The 27720-nt window shown below is 35.7% G+C and overlaps 1 protein-coding gene and 1 long non-coding RNA gene across 2 annotated transcripts in view; one reads left to right on the forward strand and one right to left on the reverse strand.

Annotated features, from left to right (window-relative positions):
* The window catches only part of pax5 (paired box 5), a 97054-nt gene extending 94018 nt beyond the window's left edge, over positions 1-3036 (forward strand). Inside the window, 1 exon segment of the mRNA NM_131638.2 lies at positions 23-3036. The gene's annotated coding sequence lies outside the window, so the exon portion shown is untranslated.
* The window catches only part of LOC141385555 (uncharacterized), a 51793-nt gene extending 30349 nt beyond the window's left edge, over positions 1-21444 (reverse strand). The window contains exon 1 of the long non-coding RNA XR_012406165.1: positions 21223-21444. This is a non-coding gene — a long non-coding RNA (uncharacterized lncRNA). The remainder of the gene's footprint in view (positions 1-21222) is intronic.
* Positions 21445-27720: the final 6276 nt, after the last annotated feature.

Below are 27720 nucleotides of genomic sequence, written 5' to 3' on the forward strand. Positions count from 1 at the left end.
ATATATATATATATATATATATATATATATATATATATATATATATATATATATATATAATTTTTTTTCCCTTGCTCCTTTGTGTAGATTCAGTTATTTAGTTTTTATGGTAATGGGTAGGTTCTTTCATAGCCTTTGAACTAAGATTACTAAACATAAACACGTGAGCCTGAGAAAAATGCTCATATTAGAAGAAACCTTCAGATAGCACCAAGGCGCTTTTTCATCTGAACTCTATCACATTGACTACATTTCTAAAATGTTTCCAAAACAGAAACTGAGCACCATGAATAAAGTGCATCCCTTGTGGGAACAACTTCCAATAGGTTGTTAAGCCCAAAGTATACTTCAGTTTTCTTGTGTACATTTGCAAATATTGTTCCACATTAACACTAAATTTTTGTAATTGTACACATAATGTATACACAGCTTACACTTGTTTCTGATATTTTAAACGTAATATGTATAACGTAAGCATAAATGTTGGTATCACTTTATGTTGTTGGTCCCTTCGACAGATTTTGTTGCTTATAAGTTACATTGCAACTTCATTCCACCTAATGTTTTTTTTTTTTACTCAGTCGGATGTCGGTTGGAAGAGCAGTATCAGCAAATATTGAGTACACTAATAAGAGTTACTTGGCATGTAGTTGCAATGTAACTTATAATCAACAAAATGTTCATGAAGGACCATAATATCTAAATGTTGTTTTAAATTTCATGCAACAAATACTTTTTTAGAACGCAGGTGTCTTTTCTGTTAAATATTACAGGCTTATTATAGACTTATTAGCCAGTTCTATTACTCATTAAATACTAGTACATATTAAACATACACTTATTTATTAAGTACTACTTATTTCAATAATGACTATTCTATTATTACTCGTAACAAACGTCACATTTTGTCATTGAGTTTATTTCAATGTTTATCTTCTGCTTTTCAGTTTTAGAAGTCATTAGGTACTCATACTTTTTTAGATACTAGTACTTTATCATTAGATGCAAGTAGTTATTCATTTTATACTATTACTTAAATGAAAAGATGCGCAAAGCACATGAGATGAATTAAAAAGCACGCTGACTAGTAAGGCATGTATTAAGATTGTTAGTAGTAAAATTTGAGAAAAAAGGCACTAGTGTCTAATAAGTACACTGTAAAACTGTAAAAAATTATATTATCAATTAGTCCTGATAACATATGTTTTTAGGTCATTGTAACTCATTAAACTAGGTTAATCATGTTGTAACTTCATTTTAAGCTAGATTAATTTATGCAAGCTGTTTTAAGTCAGTTTAACATAATTCAAGTTCAATGGACTAATTTGATTCAGCTTAAAAATTTAAGGCAACCAAATTTTTTTTTACAGTGTACTAGTACCTCATGGATTCTAAGATTTAATTAATATGTTCTAGTATCTAATAAATACGTACCAATGGTTTGAAAATAAGAACTAGTATCTAGTAAAAAATGGTATATTTAAAAATGTATAATACCTAAAAAAAGGACATTTTTTTATTTTTTTATTCTTTAATTCTCACTCTAAGAAAATAAAAAAGGCAAGTTTTTTGGTAAATGTTTTTCCTGACACCAACAATGTATCGATTTAACAAACAAACAAAAGCAAAATAACATGTATAGTTACATGGAAGATATTAAAATATGACATTATAAATATCAAAATTAATAAATAATAATAACAATGTAAAAAACAGATATCTGTACAGTGAGATTAACTTGAGATTAAATGTTAAAACAAACTACAATACAAGGTATCAATGCTGAATTGGGGAGAAGAACAAAATAAAAATGCTTAAAAAACAGCAATAGCCTGTGCTGACAACTGCATGTGTGGGGGATTACAAGATACTGCAGCTCTGTCTTTCAATAGATTACATAGACAATTGTATCATTCATCTATACTTCAAAAGGCTTTGTAATTGACTGAAAACACAAAGTATACTTTGGGCTTTAGCTACAGTATATCTCAGAATTAATTTAGCAATTTATCAAAATACGTTCAAGGAATATTTCTGGTGTTGTATTGATCCTAAAACTGCATGTCCACATCAACATTAAAGATTTCCCAATTTTAAAGAAAAAAGCAAAAGCAGACTTTAAAAAACAGAGGACTTGGTTATCACCTTATTGTGGCCTTCTGTGTACAATCGGAAGCTCCTTCTGTAATTACTTGCTAATGGTTCCTTTCCCAAGGGGTTCATAAGTATTTTTTACTCAGTTTTTGAAGATTAAAGAAATTTTAAGAACGTTTTGATGAATTTGATAACAATCAGTTCTATTCAAAGGAAAACGAAAAAAGAAAGACAGACAAAAAATCAGACCAATAACATATCTGTAGCATCCACCAAAGTTAGAGATGCCCGGTTTAACAGTATTTTCTGGCGACCATTGCAAAAATGTTCAATTTATAAAAAAAAAAAACAACAACAGCAACAACATGACAGAAAGGCAACAGATATTTGCAATGAGAACATGAATGAACTGCTTCTTTAAGAAATGTGTATGTTTTTTATTGAATTTTCTAGTAGTAAAAAAAGAAAAAAGAAAAAACAAACTCTTGGTGTTTTTCTCTGCGTGTCGTGTGTTGTCTTAATATTTGAATGTATTTACTGCGGAACAAAATTTGCCAAAGATATCATGCCACTTGATTTCAATCTGTTTGGTTCTTCATGACTTAGCTTACTTCTTCATTTTAATAAAATCTGTCCAAGCTGGAAATAAATGTGATTTGATATTGATTTTGTTTTTAAAAAATGGAATTATATTGTTATATTATTATTGTTATTCTTATTTGTGTTCTCATGATTTGTGTTTGTTTGTTTTACTGTTGTTCAGGGTTATTCAATGTCTGGCATTCCTCCTAATCCCTGAAACAGGGTCATAGGCTACTCTGTGTATGTGCATATGAGTGAATGTTGTTTGTGAATTATCAATTTACGTATGTTGTAATGTGAAACTAAGAAGTAATTATTTGTAAATATTGGCCATAATTTTATTGGTTCATCAGAATAAAAGTAATTTTTTAAGTTCACAGCTTGTATTTATATTTATCTGAAAAATCTTGACTTCATGGGTGACGTTCTATAATTATTGCATTTAATGTCATAGAGGGAACTAGACATATATTGAGAAGTGAATCTCCATTACAATGCTATTACCATGAGTATTCATTCACTCATTCAGTTTCTTTTCGGCTTAGTCCCTTTATTAATCTGGGGTCGCCACAGCGAAGAGAACCGCAAACTTATCCTGCATATGTTTTATGCAGCAGATGCCCTTCCAGCTGCAACCCATTTCTGGGAAACATCTATACACACTCATTCACACTCATAGACTACGGACAATTTAGCCTACCCAATTCACCTGTACCACATGTCTTCGGACAGTGGGGGAAACCGGAGCACCCAGAGGAAATCCACACGAGCGCGGGGAGAACATGCAAACTCCACACAGAAATGCCAACTGACCCAGCAAAGGCTCGAACCAGATATATATTTACCATACTATTATATACACTCACCGGCCACTTTATTAGGTGCACCTTACTATTACCAGGTTGGACCCCCTTTTGCCTTAAGAACTGCCTTAATCTTTTGTGGCATAGACTTAACAAGATACTAGAAATATCCCTTAGAGATTTTTCTCCATATTGGCATGACAGCATCACGCAGTCGCTGCAGATTTGTCAGCTGCACATCCATGATGCGAATCTCCCGATCCACCACATCCCTAAGGTGCTCAATTGGATTGAGATCTGGTGACTATGGAGGCCATTTGAGGATAGTGAACCCATTGTCATGTTCAAGAAACCAGTCTGAGATGATTTGCGCTGTATGACATGGCATGTTACCCTGCTGGAAGTAGTCAACAGATGATGGCTACACTGGTATTAAAGGGATGGACATGGTCATCAACAATACTCAGGTAGGCTGTGGCGTTGACACGATGCACCACCACCGCCAGCCTGAACCGATGATACAAGGCAAGATGGATCCACGCTTTCATGTTGTTAACGCCAAATTCTGACCCTACCATCCAAATGTCGCTCATGACTCATCAGACCAGGCTACGTTTTTCAAATCTTCTAATGTCCTTTTTTGTTGAGTCTGTGCAAATTGTAGCATCAGTTTCCTGTTCTAAGCTCAGTGGCGTAGCGCAAAATGCGGAGGCCCCCCTGCAGGGATCGCTGACGGGGCCCCCTGATGAAGTTTGGGGGGGGGGGGTGGATGCGTCATACGTCAATTTGCATATCACTGACGTCATCACGTTCTACTGTTTCTGTTTGTTTAACAGCCTATGGTTAATGAAGGGGTATTTATAATTGCACTACACTTTATAAAAGCATGTTTATTTAACTAAATGTATTGCTGTTTGAATACAGTATGTCATTATAGATATGTAGTGAATGTGCAGTAATCTCTCATATGTAATAAACTCAGACAAGTTCATAAACTGTCACTAAAATATCTGTGATTGTGAACAAGAAAAGAATAAACGGTCCAATTAAATTGTTAAAATAAAGGAGAAGTAGATCGGTTTGACTGTACAAGGGAAATACCTTCACACTGCCTGTGCTAAATCATTTGTCGTCGGTACGCAGAGGGGTGATCTGCTCTCGGGCTGCAGGTGGCTGTGAGGGCTGTGAGGCTGCTGTACGAGGACTGACTGGGCCGCCTGCCAGTGCTGTGAGGCGGGGGAGGGGTCGGCGGCATCACACGCAGCTCGTTGAGAAGAGTAGGGACGGTACAGTATGGACAAATGACAGTCTACAAAAAAAAAATCTCCAATAACACACAAAAAAGTCGCTAGATTTGTCGCTAGGGGGGGTCTGAAAAATCGCTAAATCTAATGACAAAGTCGCTAAGTTGGCAACATTGGCGGCAAGCAATCAGAATGAAGTAGTCCACCGCTTGAGAGGTGTTCAGAGAACACAGACCTGTGAACTTTGGTTCCGACCACAGTTGTTCCCAAGAGTTTGATTATTGCGGTTGCCGGATTATCAATTATTGAAAATCGCGACGACGCGGGGCCCCCTAATCACGCGGGGCCCCCCCGCGGTGCGTGCCCTGCGGGCCCGTCCGCTACGCCACTGTCTAAGCTGACTAAGCTGTTCTAAGTGGCACACGAGTGGCATGTCTCAAAGTTGGATGTGTTGTGTGTGCAGAGATGCTCTTCTGCATACCTCGGTTGTAACGAGTGGTTATTTATTACTGTTGCCTTTCTATCAGCTCAAACCAGTTTGGCCATTCTCCTCTTACCTCTGGCATCAACAAAGCATTTTCGGCCACAGAACTGCCGCTCACTGGATATTTTCTTTATTAAACTGTTCTCTGTAAACCCTAGAAATGGTTGTGCATGAAAATCCCAGTAGATCAGCAGTTTCTTAAATACTCAGAGCAGCCTGTGTGGCAGCAACAACCATGCCACGTTCAAAGTCACTTAAATCACCTTTAATCCCCATTCGGATGCTCGGTTTGAACTGTAGCAGATCGTGTTGACCATGTCTACATGCCTAATTGTAATGAGTTGCTCCCATGTGATTGGCTGATTAGAAATCTGCACAGGTGTATCTAATAAAGTGGGCTGTGAGTGTATATTACTACTACTGTACTTTTACTTTTAGCTGTTTTAATCAAACCATTGTGAAAATAAAATGTCACATTATGAGGGAAATAATGCTCTTTGATCAGTTTAACAGTTATATTTAAATTTGAAATAACTTGCCTTTCTGGAAGGCTTCTTCAAGCTAAATGTGGCATGTTTAACTATACAATTTAAAACAAAAAATGTGTAATCATATACTTTACATAAACTGGCATTGAAAAAATACACTCAGAAATTATATATATTATATTTTTTATATTTTTTATATTTAAATGTTATTTAAACTAATTAATGTCCTGATTAATTTTATATTTATGATCAAAACAAAGTTATATAAACTTTTACATGATTTTTCCAATTTCACAGAAATCCTCAAGCAAAAACATTTCAGTAATCTTTGACAATAAAGTGACTGTATAATTAAGGAGCAATTGCAATCTTCAATTGCCTCTCTGGATATCACACTAACTGTACCCAAGAAAAAAAAGAAAAAGAAAAAATACCAATACTACTAATACTTTCCTTCTTAGACTTAACAGACCTGAAACTTGCCTATAGCACTTATTCATTGTTGCTCTTATAGTTGTGTAAATTGCTTCCTTGTCCTCATTTGTAAGTCGCTTTGGATAAAAGCGTCTGCTAAATGACTAAATGTAATGTAAATGTAAATGCAATAAAATGGTATGACTGCAGACACAGGCTATGCAGAACTGGATATGACATAGACTTCATAAACCTAATTAAAGCAAAAATGTATAAAATAACAATTATAAATCTACCACAGAAACACAACCTCCCCACTTTTTAAGAATGGAGCTTACCAATGTTTCTCTTTTGGCATGGTGGCCTGGTCCACAGGATGTCCGAACAGGGGGTGATAATGGAGCACAAGCTGCGCTACAACAACAACGCACCACACACACACCAAAAACAGCTTCGGCCCAGCTGGATACACACTCAGCACCAGCTGGGATTTGGTCTGGTGCCAGGCCTCCGTGTCTTGCACACACAACCAGTAACACGGTCTTGGGTCACTGCCCGAATACCTAGATTGCCAGGCTGGCACTTGTGATATTTGGGCACTTGGGTGCTTTCCCAGATGAGGCAAAACCGTGAGTCTCAGCCAGATAAGATGATGAATGCGCACTTCACAGCACAGGAGCTCCTCAGGTGTGTATCCGTGACTCTAGATACATTGGATCATTCTTTCCTAAAAGTCATTTCTAAAGTGCATTGAAGGAAACAGAAATAATGGTTACACTATAATTTAAGGTGTCTTTTAAACAGTGTACCTAACTACATGATATTTATATTAGTTATACAAGTTAAATTATTTAATTACATGTACTTTTTATATGGTTAGAGAATGTTTAAGATACCTAAGGTTAGGTCTAGGGATAGTTGCATGTAGGCATGTATAATTAATTGAAATTAATATAGCAAGTGCATGAAACGTATAACAAGGACACTTTAAAGGGAACCTATTATGCCTCTTTTTACAAGTTGTAAAATAAGTCCCAGATGTCCCTAGAGTGTGTATCTGAGTTAAATTTTCTTTCTTATAAACTGCCTTATTTAGGCGTTGATCTAAATTGTGCTGTTTTGGTGATGGTTGATTGAAATTTAAATGAGATTGTGCTCTTTTCATAAAAGGACTGAGCTACAAACACCTATGACTTAGCATAGCAGCATATTCAAAACAGTATTAATGTTATCTCTGTGTAAAACAAAAAAAGGGTTGTCTCAGAAGAAAGTAGCCTATGGAGACCACGGTGTTCTTTTGTGCATACTAAAACTCCACATTTATAAACCACTTAGTCGCTGACATTATCTTAAACACACTGTAAAAAATGCAGGGTTCCACACAATGCATTCATGTTGTCCCAACACAGATTAAGTCAATTTAACACTATTAACAAATTTATGTGGATTAAACATTAAAAAAAGGTTGTCCCAATAAAATCTTAAGAATTGTGTTGTATCAGCTCATTTTAAAATAAGTAGTTTGAACGAGCAAAAACAAAAATATTTTGAGTGCAGGTAGAGTGTGAAAAGTAATGGTGGATGGCTACTTCTCACTCAGGGATGTTCATGCTAACGAGGGAGAAATCATCACTACTGGGTGGGGCTCACCCCCTCTGATGATGTACAAAGGGAGAATGTCAATCAAAATGAAATCATTTTTGCCATTAGAGGCTGGCTTTGTTAGTACACTATTGTGTTTAAACCCCTTATAAAAAAGGATGCTTGTATAATAGGTCCCCTTTAAAATAGTGTTACAGAAACTATGTGTGTAAATGTGCAGTTGTGTCACACAAAAATTATATACAACTCCCAATTTGGTTTCTGATTTCGTACAGATGTTCGATTAGAGATTACTTAAAATAATAAACATAAGAATGCACTTACTTTCTCATTACAACTCATTAACAGTTGTCTGATTTTGCAATCAGTAGGTAGGTGTTTTAAGTAAAAATGTTTGTTTGTGTTATGTTTTATGAATTTAAAATAACTGTATTTGTGGACCATAAATATTGGCGAAAAATGTATATGTTCATATTTTACATATATATCCATATTCAATATACATTTAAAAATGTATTCTTTTAATCAACACTATCAATTCATTTTCCTTCGGCTTAGTCCCTTTATTCATCAGGGGTTGTTACGGCGATAGGAACCACCAACTATTCCACCATATGTTTTACACAGTGGATGCCCTTCCAGCTGCATCCCAGTACTGGGAAACACCCATACCTTCTCACATTCACACACTAACACACACACACATATATACAGTATGGCTTATTTAGTTTATTCAATTCATCTATACTGCATGTCTTGGACTGTGGGGAAAACCAGAGCACCTGGTGGAAACCCACGCGAACACAGGGAGAACATGCAAACTCCACACAGAAATGCCAACTGGTACTTGAACCAGCAACCTTCTTGCTGTGTGGCAACACTGTCAATATCAAAATAATTAATCTAATGATTTTATAAAAAGCTAAAATAAAATTCTTTTGCATTACTCAAAACAATCTGACCTCTTTAGAAAACTTGTATTAAACCACTTGATTTGTGTATATTATATATCAGCATATGAGACATTCTACCAGTAAAGGGGCCTGACTTAAGCTTGTCGTCCTCAAAAAAAAATCATACAAAAACAAGCATAAAATCATACAATTCAATGATAGAACATATCGTTGATCATTGTCAGCTTTTCCATTGAATGATGCCACTTTCGAGTTGTAGCCGTAAACGTGTATTGCACATGTATTTTATGTTAAATTTACTGCAAATGTGACAGGACTGAAAGAAACATGCAGACAATTGTAAAATAGTATCCCAGCAGGCACACAACATCTTAAGACTTTAATATTAGGTTAGATTTAGGACGTGATGTCAGGTGACCAAAATTCAATGTCTAGCCAGGGTCTAAGGACAAAGATATTTTGACGTCCAATAGCAATGTCAAATTACGTTGACATTTAGTTGATTTTAGGTTGTGTTGGAAACCTAACTGTGTTGGAAAGTGACCAAAATCAAGCATCTGATCGATGTCATAGTGGTAACGTCCACACAACGTTAAGGTGTAACATTATTAGACATAGGTTGTGTTGGAAACCTAACCGTGTTAGAAAGTGACCAAAGTCAAGCGTTTGATACATGTCATAGTGGTAACGTCAACACAACTTTAAGGTGTCACATTAATAGACATTGCTATTTGGTTGATTTTAGGTCGATTTTAAGTTGGACGTTGGACATTGACGTCCCCTGACGTTAGGTTCTGACGTCAAGCCGATTTTCATTTTCAAACAAAATCCAGCGTCCCCACAATGTTGGGGAACGATTGGGTACATTGCAACTACTACATCATGTTGATGTTCTGTGCCTGCAGGATATTTATTTGTAGAATTTATTTATAATTTAATGTTTTTAGTCAATTGATATGAATGTTAACATCTTTTTACTCATAAAATACCAATAAATGCCATTACTGAATGACAGCTTTGAAATGAGAAACAATATACTAAACGTGCAGTAGGTGAAAATGCTATGCATTTCTATTTTCTAAACTTTTCTATTTCGGAATTATTATCTCCTAAATAAGTTTTCAGCGTAACAAAACTATTAAAGCTGTAGATTCAATTGGGCTGAGGACAAGGACAATGACAGGGTTTGTACATTTGTAAAGTGTTTTTAATAAAGAAAAAAATCTTAGAACCAAATGAATGACATATCCCTATACAGAACAACTCAGACATCATCCATCAGTCCATTTTAGAACTTTTGGGATAAAATACTTTTTATTGACTGTATTTATGTGTTTATTTCAGGGACAGATATTGTACGTTTCTGGTAGAATGTCCCATATATTTGAATCATAAATATATTTGGAACAAAACCTTTCATCAAACGTGTCATAATATTACAAAAATATTTTATTATTTATATGTTTTCAAGCTTTAATATTGTTTAATTGAATTATTAGTAATAATTAAATTAATATTGAGTATGACATTTGTCTAGCTAATTACAGTACATGTACATGTTCTGCCAACAACAACAAAAAAATCTAACTAAATGAAAGCCAACGTGATTCACATCTGAATCAGTTGAACAACTCATTCAATGACTCACCCATGTCTTGCATCAGCTTGTGTACTCTGCAAAAGATGCTTTACTTACTTAGATTTTTTTGTTTTGTTTCTAGTCCAAATATCTAACAATTCCTAAATCAAGAAGAATTTTCTAGACAAGCAAAACATACTGTCTTGTTTTGAGAAATAATATGCCAATATTAAGTGAGTTTTTCCCTAAAACAAGCAAAATATTCTGCCAATGGGGTAAGCAAAATAATCTTACGTCAAAAGAAAAAACAAGATTAATTTGCTTACCCCATTGGCAGATTATTTAGCTTGTTTTAAGGAAAAACTCACTTAATATTGGCATTTTATTTCTCAAAACAAGACAATTTGTTTTGCTTGTCTAGAAAATGCTTCTTAATATAAGAAATTTTAGATATTTAGACTAGAAATAAGACAAAAAATCTAAGCAAGAAAAGCATTTTTTGCAGTGTAATGATGTAATCTGCAGAAGAGCCTCCTAATGTAATAACCCACGGTGAACACTAAACAGTGACACACGATCAATTTTGGACTGACATATATCCCTCAAAAAAGCCCAAAATTGTAATATAAGCCTATCCTTTTAGCTTTTTCATGCTTGGCTAAAATATTTAATTACGTGGTTAATAATTATATCACATTTACCTCAAAATAACATGCACATTTAAAGTGCACGGCATGCTTTAGTAAACACAGAGGAGAAAACCATATATGCCCACTACGTCCACATTTGTTAATTACATCCACCCCGAATGAGCCTTAATAAGACGCAGGCAAGCTTTAATTGAGAGCATACACCAGTATGAAGATAAACACAATTCCGACCTCAACTTTCGTCTACAGACTAAAATGAATCATCTGTGTTGGACAAATTTTCTTTCTCTTTATTAGACCGGCTCCTTCAAGCCTGATTAAATAAATAATCATGACATTTTTATTTTTCCTGTCTATTTTATTTGCTCTTGCACTGCGAGGAGAGAGCGAGTGGGAAAGATAGCCATTAGAGGGCCAAGAAGCCATGCAAATTAACGTCACTCACCGAGCAGCTACTTTTGCGTGTGTGTGAGTGGAAATAAAGGGTGCTGGGAAGGTAATTGCGAAAGTCTTATTAAGACAGAGGAGTGTAACGCTGACGTGCAGGTGAAGACATTTGCAAGCACACGCAGATGTACATGAGGATGCTCATGCTTCTTTTCCTCATACACAAGCAAACACACACACGCTTGAAGGATCAGGGGGACTTGATTACTAAGAGTTGCTTTTTCTCTCACATTCACACATGCTGACGGTCGTGAGCGGGCCTTGGGGGAGGCTAAGAGGTGAACAGTCATTTTGAGGCAAGTGAACTGCCTGCTTAATTAGTTTCCAGAAGTGCTAGTTCTTATTTCAAACTTTTGCTTAAGAAGTTAGTTGGTATTAAAGGTCTTTTTATGTGCTCTGAGATTGTAAGATGAAGATATACTCGGATAAATTACAATGGGTTTGGGCTGAGGGCAAATAAAGGTGTTCCTGCAACACCAAGGTTGTGGGCTTGATTACCATGGAGCCGTTTCTTTACCATTTCTAAAAAAAAAAAGTTTTAGGAAATTTAATTAAATATAAAGTCTCGGTTACAGAAATTCAAAAGGGGAAAATAATTCAGAAATGAAAATATCATCATGTAACTTTTTATATGACATACAGAAGATGATTTTAGGGTGTGTGGCACACAATTTTAAAGCTTAATCTGTATAATGTGCTCATATCTATTTTCACATCACTATTATTTAGATAGGTGAGGCAGTGGGGCAGTAGGTAGTGCTTTCGCCTCACAGCAAGAAAAGCTGGGTTGCTGGTTCGAACCTTGGCTCAGTTGGCGTTTCTGTGTGGAGTTTGCATGTTCTCCCTGCCTTCGCGTGGGTTTCCTCCGGGTGCTCCAGTTTCCCCCACAGTCCAAAGACATGCGGTTCAGGTGAATTGGGTAGGCTAAATTGTCCGTAGTGAATGTGTGTGGATGTTTCCCAGCTGACAAGAAAATGAATGAATGAATATTATTTAGATAGGCGTACTAGTACTTATTTCAAGAGTTCACACTTAGCTGATGATTGATTATAGAGCTTGTTTGGCATGCTGTCCCGGGAGAGAGCCCGGGGCTCCCTCCCTTTAGCAAGGCGAGAAGGGAGTTTGAGCTCAGGTAGATCTCGAGAACTCCCCTGCTGTAGTAACTAATGAACAGATAGTGATTGCTCTTAAGAAATAACTGTTTACTAGGAGCATGTCTATGGTGCCGATTTGGATTAGTCAATTAACTTAAGTTGCATGTTTTTGGACAGTGGGAGGAAACCGGGGAACCCGGGGGAAATGTGAGTAAATGAAGAATTATTTATGAATAAAATTGTAAGTAAAATATCACTTTGGAAAAATAAATAAATAAAATTCTGGCAACAATGAGATGATTTTATGTTTAAAGTTGCAGTACGTGATTATCTGCAGAAACATTTTTGTTGTGCTGGTTAAAAGTCTCTTCAGATTTCAATAGTAATGATTAAAGTAAATTATCCAAATGTATTTATATGTATTTTTATATTCCTGGTAAGGCATAAGACTAAAAAATGTTCATGCAAGTAAAATTTGTCAGGCCGACAATTCCCATATTTCTGTTAAGTAGCCCAAACTGTCTGTCAGCAAATGTAGATTTGTACATCTGTGCACCCGTGTTCATGCAGATCCGCCGTTTGCACGTGCACAAAGGAGTGACTGGTAAACACAAATGCAGAATCAAAACTTTTTAAAATCCTGAATCAATATAGTTACTTTTGCATGCTGGAGGAAAGACAACACCATGGCTGAAGTATTTCTTTTAGACAGGTAATGTCATGTTTTAAAATTATTTTAGTCAAGCAAAGCTGATGTAGATTATGTTGTGTTAATAGGTTATATGCACAGAAGTGTTGTTCAGCCACTGAAATCTTCTGGTGAAAAACTGATGTGACTTTTTAATTTTGTAAGGTGCGTTTTACAGCATCAATAATGTAGATTTTTATTTAGTTTAACACCAAAACATAAGTAAATAGCGCTTTTCCACCTAGCCTGCTTTACTGAGCTCAAGTTGGTTTTATATTCACATTGGTTCATTTTTGAACAATGACAACCTGTAATGTGCTCACTATATTGTTTTCCATGCTACTCTGAATATTCGGTCTGAAATAGCATGTATGGCTCAGTAATAAGTGGAATTCCAGCACTCCGCCAGCCAACCACGAAGCAGTAGTCGCTTAGGACAAAGTGCATGAGAGCGTGAGACCAGCGATCCTTGCAAGCAAAAAAAAAAAAAAAAAAATTCCACATTATGACAAGTTTTGCATGCTACACAACTAAAAACTTGCTAGATATAATACAGTTTTTGTTCAGAATTGTAGTATTATAAAGTACTATAAAGTTTTCTAACTGGCGAATGACATGATATAGTGGGTCTTTAATGTGCGCATACTTGATTTCAGGAGGCGTGGCTTTAGACAGCAGGGGAGGGATTTTGTTTCAAAGATATTATGCTAACGCATAGCATTTTCACCTACTGCACTTTTAATATATTGTTTCTCAGTTTAAAGCTGTCATTCAGTGATGGCATTTATTGGTGTTTTATGAGTAAAAAATATATTAAATCAGACTAGCTCTCTTAACTGCCGGGCATCTTCATATTGAATGTTAGAATTTTTAATCAGCATTTTTAAAATGTCTTTGGCTAGTACACCACCAGTGTCATAATACATTGAAATGTGGCTGAATATACATTATATTTCTAAATAAAACACACTTCCTAATATCAAAGTCAGTTAAACACAGAACACTAACAATGCCTGGCGTTAGTCATTGGTCTTAAATCGTAGTATTAAGTAGTCTAAAATCAATGTGTGTCCAGTTTTGGAGTCTGACTTGGAAGGTCAGTTTTGTATTTTGGCTTTAACTCAGTTTTCAATTTCAAATAAAATGCAACATCTGTCCAGTGCTGGAGATTAATATTAAACCAATTCTTAATTTTAATCTCATTCCAACTCAATTTTGCAAACAAAACTTTTCAAAATACAGCATTTGTCCAGAAGTTATAAGACAACAGTAAGCAGCGTTTAGAACAGTGATTTAGAGCTAATTCAACCTTATAACATTACAGTGTGTCCAGTGTTTGAGTCAATGGTAGGTTTTGATGTCAAATTCAGTGTAATTTACAACCAACATCTGTCTTGGAAGCTGAGGTCATGCCTACATTAGGCTATGGCATTAAATGGGGAGTTCAACCAAAAATGTAAATTCAGCCATCACTTACTTTTCATCCTCATGTTTCAAACCTTTTGTTGAACACAAAATAAGGTATTTTTAAAATGTTGGATTGACCTTGACTTTCACAGTATTTTTAGAATGTCAGAGGTTTCCAAATTTCTTCAAAATAAATTATTTTGTGTTATAAAATATTTAAAAAATATATATATAAAAAAAAGAAACTCAAAGCTTTGGAAACACTTGAGGGTCAATAAATGATGAATCTGTTTTTTTTTATTTTTGGATGAACTTTCACTTTTATGAGTTTCATTTCCAAGCAAAAAAAATTACAAATTGTAGCTGATCTGACCAGTGGAGTGTCGTAATACATAGTTATAAGGTTGAATATAAGTGACTTTAGGCAACCAGGAAACAATGTTTATTATCATTGACAATTTGATGAAAATTGTGTTATTAATTACTCACTCTGACACCCGAGACCTTTTTTCATCTTTTTTCATCTTCCGAGACCTTTTTTCATCAAGTGAAATCTGAGAGCTCTCTTATCCTCCATAGGAAGAAAAATTCCAGACTCATTCAAAGTCCAGAAAGGTACTAAAAAACATCTTCAAAACAGACCATATGCCTTCGGTGGTTCAATTTAATTATTATCAAGCTCCAAAAATATTTTGTGCGCACATAAAACAAAAAACTTTTGTTGGAATATCTAGCCAATTCCATGCGTGTTCAATAAGAAAAGGTCTGGAGAGGGTTTTCTTCAATGCCAAAAATATTAGTAATTCATTCATATTTAATAAATTATTAAATGCAATACAAAAATTGCCTTCAAGAGGTTCGCAACTAACATACATTTCCTGACACCAGCATAGATAAACAACGGATATTAACAGGTGGAGTTTTGGTTTAACATCTCTTTCTGCAACCCTTCCCTTAAGTGCATCTTTAATATATTTCACAACTTCTACAAGCATCATGACAACTTGTGGCATGTCTAGACTTTGTATTAAACCAGTAGTTCTCAAACTGTGGTACGCGTACCACTAGTGGTACGCAGGCTTCCTCCTAGTGGTACGCGGAGGAACCGCTGAATAATGAAAGAAACAATGAACACTTTTAATCCTTTAATGCGTAATATAACATCGATGTGATCAGCATTGGCTGTTTTGTGAAGCGTACGATCACAACGCTGTGCTTAAAATGTTTATTTTAGTGCTTTGTGTCATAAGCTGCTATAAATCATTTTCCGAAGTTTAAGAATTGATTCTGAAGCGTGATTTGACTGACATGAAAAGTAGCCAATCACAGTCGACCTTGTCTAGTTGCGTGAAACGTAAGGGCGGGACAAATGGTTTCTGTGTTGCAGAGACAGAAAAAACAACTTAAAAACAAATGTTTTGTTGGATTAATGCTTCTCGGATGTTTTCACTATAGAGATGTCTAGCAGAGTAATTAAACCGCGGACATATTTCCTGCCTATTTGATGATCTACAAACACGTTTCGCTCTCCGACAGCCAGTCGACTCGTATCTGACCTGTCACTCCTCTAAATACATTCTGAATGGCGGCGCGGGAATGGAGGTATTGCGCAATTACTCATTTCTGCAAATGTGGCGAGTGCTTTCTTTAAACACGAGAGCGCATTCATGTACGCAAATCGCAAAAACAGATATGCGAGCTCTTAAATAGGCTTTTTTTCCCCAAATGAACTGCAGTGCTCTCAGGATCGCCTGTGTGCTCAGATTGAATATAATCGCGATCTGTTCACTATTAAAGTAGACATTATTTATCTTTGCTCCTTAACTAAATTTAGTCAAAAGTATTCAAAGTTATCAAGTATTTAGAAATAGATTGATACATGATCGATGACAATGCTAATGGTCTTATTTGGCTGTGTTGTGAAGTGAAAACTTACTTTTGGCAAAGGTGTATTTTTTCTTTTTTTTCTTTACGACAAAAGAATTATGCTGGAAATGTTTCTGGATGAGGTATTTGTGTGATTTATACATTTAGCTGTATTTTGATCTGTCTTAAAGCATTACAGGTCAAAGCAATCCGTTGTTACTTATTGTTTATTTATCAAAATTAACAATAAGGCTCTTAAAGCACTCGCACTGATAAATGTAGTGTTGTCATATTTCAAATACCTCAAGTAAAATGAAGTCATTTGTTTTATTAATTTTTTTTTTTACTGACATTGTACTTGTATTTTTTTAAAAGTTTCTATTTTAGATTAGGTTAAATGTAAAATAAAATCTACATGTGATATACAGCTTTTTAAGAAACAAATTTGCCATATTGTAAAGAAAAATAGTGTAAAATATGTAAATAAAAGGCTAAATTTTAATTTTTTTACCATATACTTCATTTAAACCTTTCAAAGCTTGTAAATATCGTTTAAAAAAATGGGCAAAAAGTGTCTCTATGGCCTTTAAGATTATTTGGTAGTTTTACCAGTGCTATTGAAAAAGATTAATTGTCATGAAAGGAAAAATCGACCATACTTTCTTTGTTAGCGCAATTTCCTATACATGTAGCTTTGGGATTTAAGCAATTAAACCATTCAATCAGGTTTCCATGTAAAAAAGTGATTTCATAATGAAAATCTGATTTTTTTTTGTCCAAAAGTAACCAACTAGTACTTTTTAAAAGAGTACTTTGTACTTTTACCTAATATTAGTATTATTTACTAAAATTTGTGTTATTTTAGCAGCGTAATAGTATTTTTACTTGAGTACAAAAAAGATTTCACAAGCATTTAGTGCAGGTTTATTATATTATGAATATATGATTAATAAATATTATTTTTAATGTTTTTTATTTGTATATATTCCTATGCAATGTTTTATGGGTTGCTGAGAAATCATTTCAGGTCTTCAATACATAGCATGTCAGTCTTGAAAAAAAAAATAGATGCTGGAATTGATTTTCATTAGGCTGTGCCTGTATGAACCCTGTCATGTACATTTAACATATATTTCAAGATTTGTCTGAAAGTGTAGGAATGTGACATATAGCCTATATTTATAAGGTCCAAGCAACATCTCCAGCTTTTGATGAATAGGCTACTATGAATACTTTAGATTTAAGTACAGCAGTTTTCTTTTTACTTTTTAAGAACCACGCCATTTTTAATGAACTTTTAAAAGCACATTTTAACAAAAACTTTTTTTTTTAAATCTGCAAGCACAGTTAATGTTCAGACTATTTCAAATGTTTAAAGTGACTGATAATAATACATATTCTTAATAATAGGAATTAATCTGCATCGTTTTTAAACTGTGCACACCTGTAGCGGCTTAATTAGGCCTACGACACTATTTTTTAATACTGGTTATAAAATAGCATCGTAAGGTGGTACTTGGAGAGACAATTTTTTTCTAAGGTGGTACTTGGTGAAAAAAGTTTGAGAACCACTGTATTAAACAAAGGCCCCCACACTTATTCTGCTATTTCCATCTTGTCAGCATGTTCCTTTTAAAAAGTATGCAGCACAGTAAAAAAAGGAAGTGAGTCTGGTCAATATGTGATCTCATACAATAGAAAAAGATCTGTTGTTAGTCTAAACATTTTTCTAATAAAAATAAATAAATAAAGACACATAAGTAATAAAAATACATTCCTTTTTTCCAACACTTTATTAAATAGTTTCTTCTCAGTTTTGGGGTTTGGATCTACTTGAGGGTGAGTAAACTTTCAAGAGTAAAGAGTGATTTAATTTTCATATTTGGGTGAACTATCCTTAATAATAAGGATTAATATCCTTAATAAATCTAATGTTAACACCTGTCCAATTTTGGTTGTTGACTTCAAACACACTTTAGGTTTTGACATTAACATTAAACATTAACTTTAACATCTGTCCAGTGTTGAAGATTGATGATATCAAGTCGACATTTACTTTAAGATCAGTACAATTTTTAATATAAGAAATTTTCCTCTGCTGGAACGCTAACATTGACTGTGTGATTTCAACTATTTCAACCAGAATGTATCTATCCAGTGTTGGAGGCCAACATCAGGGCAATTTTAATTTCTATTTAAAAAAATCAACATGAACTTAAGTAAATTGATGTTAAATCAATGTTTGGCTTATCTTTTACAATTTATATATTCAGCAGAACCTATGTCAAATAGGCTGATATTAGTTCAGTGCTGGGAAATCAAAATTTAGACTGTATCCAAAGTTTTTGATTTTAAATGGTAGTTTTGGTGTTAGCTGGGTGGTATTGCTGACTGTATGACTAAATGAAATCAGGAATGTGTTCTATAAAATAATATGTCATCCAGAAAGCTTGTATGCACAAAACATAAAACATGCGCATCTCTGCCGTTTCCACGTGTCTCCAAGACGTATTTTTCTTTCAAACATCATTCATTTGCTAATGGGATATCAGGGGACACAGAGCGCTGCAGTTTAATACGACATTACTCACATGAGTGGTCATTGAGTGCTTGCTGACATCCTGCTTTCACACACAAACACACACACCACACACATACACGCTTCTTCGTCCTCATTTCCAAACCGCACGTCCAAATAAAAGTTTTGCTCAAGTATGTGAACATTTATGCTTGCATTAAGGGGTTAAAACAAATGTTGATCTAATCGTCTAACTAATGCTCCAGTGAGCTGTACAATTTCCACGTCTTTTCCCTTTCCTGTAAAACTGACACTCATGACGAGTTGGAAAAAAGAAAGGAGGGGGAAAAAAGAGGAGAGAAGTGAGCTGACAGGCAAAAGACCCTCTCATCCAGCTGTCTGACCCCCCTCTCGCTCTCTCTCTCCGTCTCTCCCAGAGGGTTTGTCCTTCTGCTCTCGTCCATGATGAATGGACCTGTCGAAAGAAACTCATCCTAGACCCAATTAGAGACAGAGGGAGACAGAGAGAGAGAGAGAGCTGGGGGAGAATGAACGAGAGGATAAGAGAGTGACAGCGAAAGAGAGAAAGAATCCCAAACACAAGTGAGCTACGCGGGAATGAGCCAAATTATTTAAGTCTATAGAGATTCTATTAAGAATTATTTTAGTCTATAGAGATTATATAGTGCTTTATACAAAGCTGGATCTATGTCATTTTATTTATACACTGATTAGGTGGAAAAACGTCTCATACACTAATAGTCTACAGTTACTGGAGCAGGAGTTTCAAATTTATTAATAACATGGACCCCTGAAATTTTTAAGTGTTGGTAAACCAGTAGTTGAAAATTATATTATTAATTACTCACCCCCATGAAGTTTCAACCCCCTGAGACTTTTAGTTATCTTCGGAGAACAAATTAAGATTTTTAGTTGAAAACTAAGATCTCCTTCATTCTACAAAAACGAAAATTCCTGACTCCACCCCCCCAATATTATCATTAAGCTTCCAGAATTCTTCTGTTTGCACACAAAACAAAAATAACTACTACCTCTGTGACATATTACCTCGGATAAGCTTGTGCTTTGTTTCTAACAGAATTTGCGTGGGAATTCATGGGTGTCACTGCAAAGAGCTCTTAATTGCTTGCAATATACTGACACTGAGGAGATGAAACTGTTGTCATTATTTTTGTTTTATGTACACACAAAAAGGTTTCTCAAGAAAAGTCATTATCATCTTTATTTTTTCAATGTCCCAAATGTTAGACATAACAACTTATAAGGAGCAAAGTCCTCCAAAGTATAGTTAAATAAAGCCACAGAGAGAGAGCGAGAGATGGGACCTCCACCTGAAATAGCCACCAGGAACATTTTGTAGTGAAGTGAATAGAGGATTTTTCCTTGATGCTTCTCAATTTCCTCTGGGCTTTTGTTGTTTTGGTGTGTTTGTTTCCTGCTTACAAGTGGAGACTGTGTGAGTGTGTGTGTGAGTATTAGTGTTCTGGAGCTCAAAGGCACACAAACACACACACTTACACAGCTCTGAAAGAGGTCTTAGGACTTTAACCTTGTCGGTTTAAGCTGTAATGTTACTGACAAGGAGAGAGCAGAGAGAGAGAGGGAATGAATGTGTGTGTGAGAGAGAGGGAAAGAGACAGACAGAGGTAAAAGAGAAAAATTTACCCAAAGAATTGGATGGGATTTAAAAATACATGATTTGTACCACATTGAAAATTATTCCATAATTATATGTTAAAACAAAAGGTTGAATACTTGTAGTGAATACTTCTTCATTCATTCATTCATTAGTTTTTTTAATTATCAAAATCCTACAATTTCACTGTAAAAATGAAAAAATAAATGTCTACAAATTATGGGATAGCAGAGGATCACATGCTTTTGATTGCTTGCGGCTGAACCCACATTATCCAATTCACAATGCACCGATCAGACGATTCCTACTATAAAAACCCTAGATTAGGTATCATAGCTATCTTCGTTTTGAAGGCCGCTCCGTATCAGCCAGCTACTGCTACAGCCACCACTACAACAACTACTTCAAAACAACAACTACATCTCCAACTACACATCTCCAAGATCACAATACAAAACTCCAACTAAACACTCAAAATGTGCCTAAACTCTCAAGACGCCGGCGATCCAAGCCACTGCAATGAAATCTAACTCTCACCGATCTCCTAGCAGTGCACCCGTGGTAATGTACATAGCATGCTTTAAGGGAAAGTCTTGCTAAATAACTACTTTCCAACAAAGACTAAACCTTTTATAAATCTTTTGAAAGACGAGACCCACATGACTAGAATGAATTAAACCAAAGAACTCACCTCTCAAGCCTCCCGCCAGTCCACAGATCCATAACAGCTTGAAATAATTTATCTGCAAGGGTCCAGCCAATCCAATCTCCAAAACATTAGTCCACAACATATTATTTCGTTGATAAACATTCATGAAATGCACTGCTATCATCCAAACTAGTCGCAGAAGTGCGCTCAGTAGAGTAGCGTTATTCATATAAACACTAGTGATTTTTGGTCAGCAAAATGGCCGCCGACCTTTTGCACTTTTGATTGCAATGTATTTGATCCAATAGCTAAAAGGACAAGTGTCACTACAGGAGCTCCCAAATTTGAGAGGGTCCTGTCCTCTCTCTAGAAATTTATGAATAGACACAGATGCAAAGACTTTGTGAATGAATTGGGCCAGATATGCTTGTGATTTTAATGACGTTAAGATTCCAAACCTTATGTTATTTAATCATGGATTAAAGTAAAGCCCATTACAAACATTTCGTTCACGATGTCAAGTGGTGACATCGTTTTTAAAGTTCAGGGCTTGATGTTGGCAGTGGATATAAAAAACAAATAAATAAACAAATAAATTATAATAATTAATTAATTAAAATAAATAAAATAATTTAATAAAAATAAATAAATAAATAAGTAAATAAATAAAATAAATAAACTGCCTCATCCAATGGCCATTTAACTTCTTAACATATAATATACATCCCATTGAGCATAAAACTCCATTCGTAATATGCCATAGCGACTCATACAGTATCTCCATACATAAAAGTGTCATATGCAAGTTTATTTTAGCAAGTCGGTTGTGAAAACTGCAAAGGAACAAACTTCCCACTTGACTGCTATGAATGGGAGGAGGACAAATGGAGTAACGTTTCATCCATCGACTCTGTTTTTGATACATTTGCATTTTTAAACATTTCGATATTACTAAGGGGTTTAAACTCCACTCCACTATCACTTCCAGGACCACCAGACAAGCCACGAGTCATATCTTCAGCTCTCCATCCATCTGCCCTCCTGTGGGGGGATGAATGCCCACCTCCTCCATCTATGTATTGCGTCTACGAATCTATAACACCATGCATTAAAAAAAGCGCTTTCATTCACAGTTGCATGCAATCATTAAGACACCTCGCATGGATATCAGCTAAAACAATTCATTGTGCCTACCGTACATGTATCATGTTGTAAAAATTATTTTCTGATTCTCTCTTGTTTCTCATTTCAGAGATCTTGACAGCCGGCTCTAGAAGCTGACCCTCATCCAACCTATTACACTCCACATACATTCTATAGCTGCAGAATCCGAGACTGTCGATCATCTTATTAAACAAGATGGTCGACAACCTCTTTATAATTGGACCATTCTCTGCCCCACCCTTCAAGATGTCAAGCATTAGTTCCATAAGCAGTGCAACTCACAAATTCTTTGACAAATGGATACTATCTAATAATTACAGATTAAGGTAGCCACACTACAATGCATAAACAAAGGCATTCCTACTCACCACCTTTAATGCCGCTTATTTTGACGTCAGCCGAAAAACTATTTATTATGTCTTCTGAACATGTGCCATGTTACAAACCAAATTGCTTTCTTTTCGTTTTTCTTTCCAGAAATTCTGGTTGTTGGCTCTAGAAGCAGACCCCTGGCCAAAACCTGTCCCTCCGTTTTCAGAAATTACACCTCCATCTTAACATCACCCTAAACTCAGGCTCCCACACTAGTCAACATGAGCTTCGGCTCTCGCAAGAGCCTCACCTATCACCTTACTTTTCTGTTCCCCCTGCCAGCCTTGAGTGCTTCTGCTGTTTCCTCTTAGGTCTTTACTCCTTGCCTTTGACTGCTATCTAAACTCCTTCCTCCATCTTAGCATCACCCTAAACTCAGACTCCCGCAGGAATTAACACCAGCTTCGGCTCTCACAAGAGCCTCACCTACCACCTCACCTTTCTGTTCCCCCTTCCAGCGTTAAGTGCTTCCACTGTTTTCTCCTAGCACTTTCTTTTTGTCTTTGACTCTCATCTAACCTCCTTCCTCCATCTTAACATCACCCTAAGCTCAGACTCCCACAGAAGTCAACACGAGCTTTGGCTCTCGCAAGAGCCTCACCTATCACCTCATCTTTCTGTTCCCCCTGCCAGCGTCGAGTGCTTCTGCTGTTTTCTCCTAGCATTTTACTCCTTGCCTTTGACACTCATCTAACCTTCTTTATCCATCTAACCAGCTAATGCCATACTTCAGAATAAGGGCTCGAGCTCGACCCTGCCTCTATTCCTCACTAAACCTCTATCTAGTATTGGTGCCACTTCGCTAGCTTTTGCACCCCTTTTTCCCTTCATTTCTGTTTTCCAAGCACTACTATGCTTCGCCTTCCCATCGCTCACCACCCAACTTTTTTACAGTGTTGAGTGCTTCCACTACCTTTTTACCCCCCTCTTCCATCTCTTTACTTATCTCCTTATCCTTACACTACAACATCCCAATCCCCTCTCCCTCCAGCTTTAAATTCCTCTACTAATTTATTTTCTTCTTTCAGCGTCAAGTTTTCTCTGCTAACTGTCTTCTTTCAGCGTTGATTATTCTGCTGCATCTCTAACTCCTGCAGGAGTTCATGCCCTAGCCCCAATCCCCCCCCCCCCCCCCCCCCTCACACCCTCTCATGCAGGAGTCTTCACCACCCAAAAATCTTTCCCGACTCAGGAGCCTACCCACCCAGCTCTCACTCTCACAGGAGTGTATCTGAGCTTTGGAGGTTTGTCTTCCATCAAGACAATGACCCTAAGCACACAGCTAAAATATAGAAGGGGTGGCTTCAAAACAACTCTGTGACTGTTCTTAATTTGCCCAGCCAGAGCCCTGATTTAACCCAATTGAGCATCTCTGAAGAAATCTAAAAATGGCTGTCCACCAACGTTTACCATCGAACCTGACAGAACTGAAATTCTGTGTTTTTCTGTCAATATGGGGTGCTGTGTGTATATTAATGAGGGACTAAAATGAACTTAAAAGATTTTAGCAAGGCGTCATGGTGGCACAGTGAGTAGCACGATCGCCTCACCGCAAGAAGGTCACTGGTTCGCACCTTGGCTGGAGCAGTTGGCATTTCTGTGTGGCATGTTTGCATGTTTTCCCCTTGTTGGCGTGGGTTTCCTCCAGGTGCTCTGGTTTCCCCCACGGTCCAAAGACATATGCTATAGGTCAGGGGTGTCCAAACTCATTCCTGGAGGGCTGGTGTCATGCAGACTTTAGCTTCAACTTGCCTCAACATACCTGCATGAATGTTTCTAGAAAGCCTATTAAAATCTTGATTAGCTAGCCTAGGTGTGTCGGACAGGATTGGAACTAAACTTTGCAGGACACAAGTTTGGACACCCCTGCTATAGGTGAATTGAATAAGCTAAATTAGCCGTAGTGTATGTGTGTGAATGCAGGAGTGTATGGGTGTTTCCCAGTGTTAGGTTGTGGCTGGAAGGGCATCCGCTGTGTAAAACATATGCTGGATAAGTTGGCGGTTCATTCTGCTGTGGCGACCCCAGCTTAATAAAGAGAGTAAGCTGAAAATAAAATAAATGAATGAATTATTTTAGCAAATGGCTGCAATATAATATAATAAAAAAAATGTATGGGGGTCTGAATATATCTGTACCCACTGTATATATTCAATATGTGTGTGACATTCTTAAAAATGTAAATATAATATATTATTTTTTATATATAAATATTTAATTTCAAAAGACTATCTAATAATACAAACAAACATTTGTAAAAGCTTTATGTAGATGTAAAATGACATGTGATCCTATTAAACAGATAATGTTTTGATGATAAAATAGCAGGGGGGTTAATTATTATCACATAATTTTTATTTATTTCCTTTTTCTTTTCATTCCTTTACATTTTTATGACAATGAAGTGCAAGAATTTCCCACAATGACCCAAGGAGCGCAGGGACTAAACAAATACATCAAGTTAGAGTGAGATAAAGACCTGGATACTACACAAGAAGAACAGATGGAGAGTGAAAGGCGGAGATTAGGGATGAGGCCAGACAGATAATGAAAAAGTGAAAAAGGCTGAGATACTGAAGAAGGAACGAGAGGGAAAGTAAGACAGAAAGTCATTCTGCAGATAAACAGAAGTATAAAGATATAGAGCAGAGAAAAAGCAAGAGAAAAACGAGAGAATGGTAAACAGACAAACGCAGAGATGAAGGAGATAAAGATAGAGGTCCAAAGGAAGAGATTGGACACAAAACAGACAAAAAAGAGAGGATGAGAATGTGAGTTGGAGAAACATGGAAGGAGAGAGAGAGAGAGAGAGAGAGAGAGAGAGAGAGAGAGAGATGACAGCACAATTAGGGATTTTAATTCTCTGCTTGACTGAGTAAGTCCAGTCTACATGTTAATGAGCAGTTTCAAAGTAATAAATCTTTATGATACAGTGACACACACACACACGGCACGTTTGCATTCGCTCTTTTTACAAATATTCTGTACATTTTTATTCAAAGTAAAAAGACTTGTTAAACATGTTGGAAGTTTCATGGGCAACAAATTTCATAATCATATAGTACATTATGCATTTATTTCTCTCAGGTTTGCTGCCCCATCATTCACTAAAAAAACCTCCATAACACAAGATCAAGATATATTCTTTTACTCAGCCATGTCTATGTAAAGGATCCAATTCAGTCAGTTGCCTAAATGTATATGCAAAGGTGGTGTCTCTTTTATTCTTGCGATTTAGTGGTGGAGAATTGGAGTATTCGAAGAGATTTCTTCGCTTTCAATTCGTTGACCAAAATGACTCATTTGCTAATTCATGTAGTGACCATTTTTTGATATTACATAAACTATAAAGTAGCAAAAAAAGTGTCTTTTTTGTCTTAAATCAATGTTTCAACTAGTTATAAAAACTGATTTGGCTTTCTTAAAAAGTGTTCTTAATCTATTCATTCATTAAAATATGTCTAAATAACTGGTACAGATGACCAAGCACAATTTTGGCATAATTCTAAGATTTGAATATTTTGGCCAGATATTTACACATTCAGCTGGAACTAATCGTGGTGTTATATACAAGTATTAAACTTGAATAAAAAGGATTCTGAGCACTCCATAGCACCTAATGTTACAACTAGGGATGCACGAAAAATCGAAAAAAGATTGTGATCTCGATTCGACTCTATACACAATCTTAAATCAGTTTTTCTTCGATTCAGCCAATTATATATTCATGGTAGGAAAGAAGCATAAAGGCAGTTTCACAAGTCTTCACATTGTTTAACATTACTCAGCAACATGGACATCTCTAAATGGTGTATATCATTTCTTTCTTAATGTAATGACATATTAGCGGCTGCAAAATCACATGTTAGCTGATGCACTGAGAGGAAACGCTCGTTCCTGCCAATGATGTCTACCGTAGTGAACAGAATCTGCATAGGCTGTGAATTACAGGTAATAATGTTGTAAATAATGTTCAGTTTGTTTTTTTCTCGAAGTGACGGCAGCCATGACATGAACCACACTCGGCAGTGAAAGTGAAGATGGCGCTAACATCATTTAAATGATCATATTGCATTTTAAAGTTAACTTATGATTACAACAAGCATTGATGTTTTTTTCTTTCATAGCGAACAGAAAGTGTTGTGCAAGAGAATAAATGTTAGTGTCAGTGTAACTACTCTAGCCTGTATAATGTTGAATATAATGGGAATCTGACAATGAGAAATGTCTGATTGTGAAAATAATGGCAAGCATATGTCTCAAACATCATAATTCAACTTCAGAATTATGGATAGTTGTATCCACTTGTTAAGTGGTGACGTGTTGGTGACGTACTGTATGTAATACTGTTTCCGGGTCCAAGAGTTGAGAAATCATTCGTTTATGATCACTTTTTTATTCCTATCACACATTAAAGTTAATTTTATATAAAGTCATACACTCTCAGAAAAAAAGGTACAATGAGGGTACAATTTTGTTCCTAGAGGGAACAAAATATATAATTGTACCTTTAAAGGTCCCATATTGGTCCTTAGGGTACAATTTTGTACCCAAATGGGCTATAAAGGTACAAATGTCCAGATTTAGGTTTAAAAGGTACATTTTTGTACCTTTTATAGCACATTTGGATACAAAATTGTACCGTAAAGGACCAATTTGGCACCTTTAAAGGTACAATTATATATTTTGTTTCCCTATAGGAACAAAATTGTACCCTCAGCTCATGATAAGATCAAGACACTATATAAAACTATTTTAAATGTATTAATACTAAACATTAATACTAAAATACATAATTTAAAAATATAATAAATAAATAAATTGATTGAATTAAATATTTTAATAATTAATTTTTTTTCATGTATTTAAATTAAATTTTTTCTCAAAAATGTTAATAATTTAATTTATAATTAAATGTAATTTTAATCATTAAAAACGTAAATACTGGTCTTTGCTTACTGTTTAAGTCCCTATAGTATATATGGGATGTAGAATAAGAACCAT

Source organism: Danio rerio, chromosome 1 (assembly GCF_049306965.1).
Source record: "Danio rerio strain Tuebingen ecotype United States chromosome 1, GRCz12tu, whole genome shotgun sequence".
NCBI classification, from domain to species: Eukaryota; Metazoa; Chordata; class Actinopteri; order Cypriniformes; family Danionidae; genus Danio; species Danio rerio.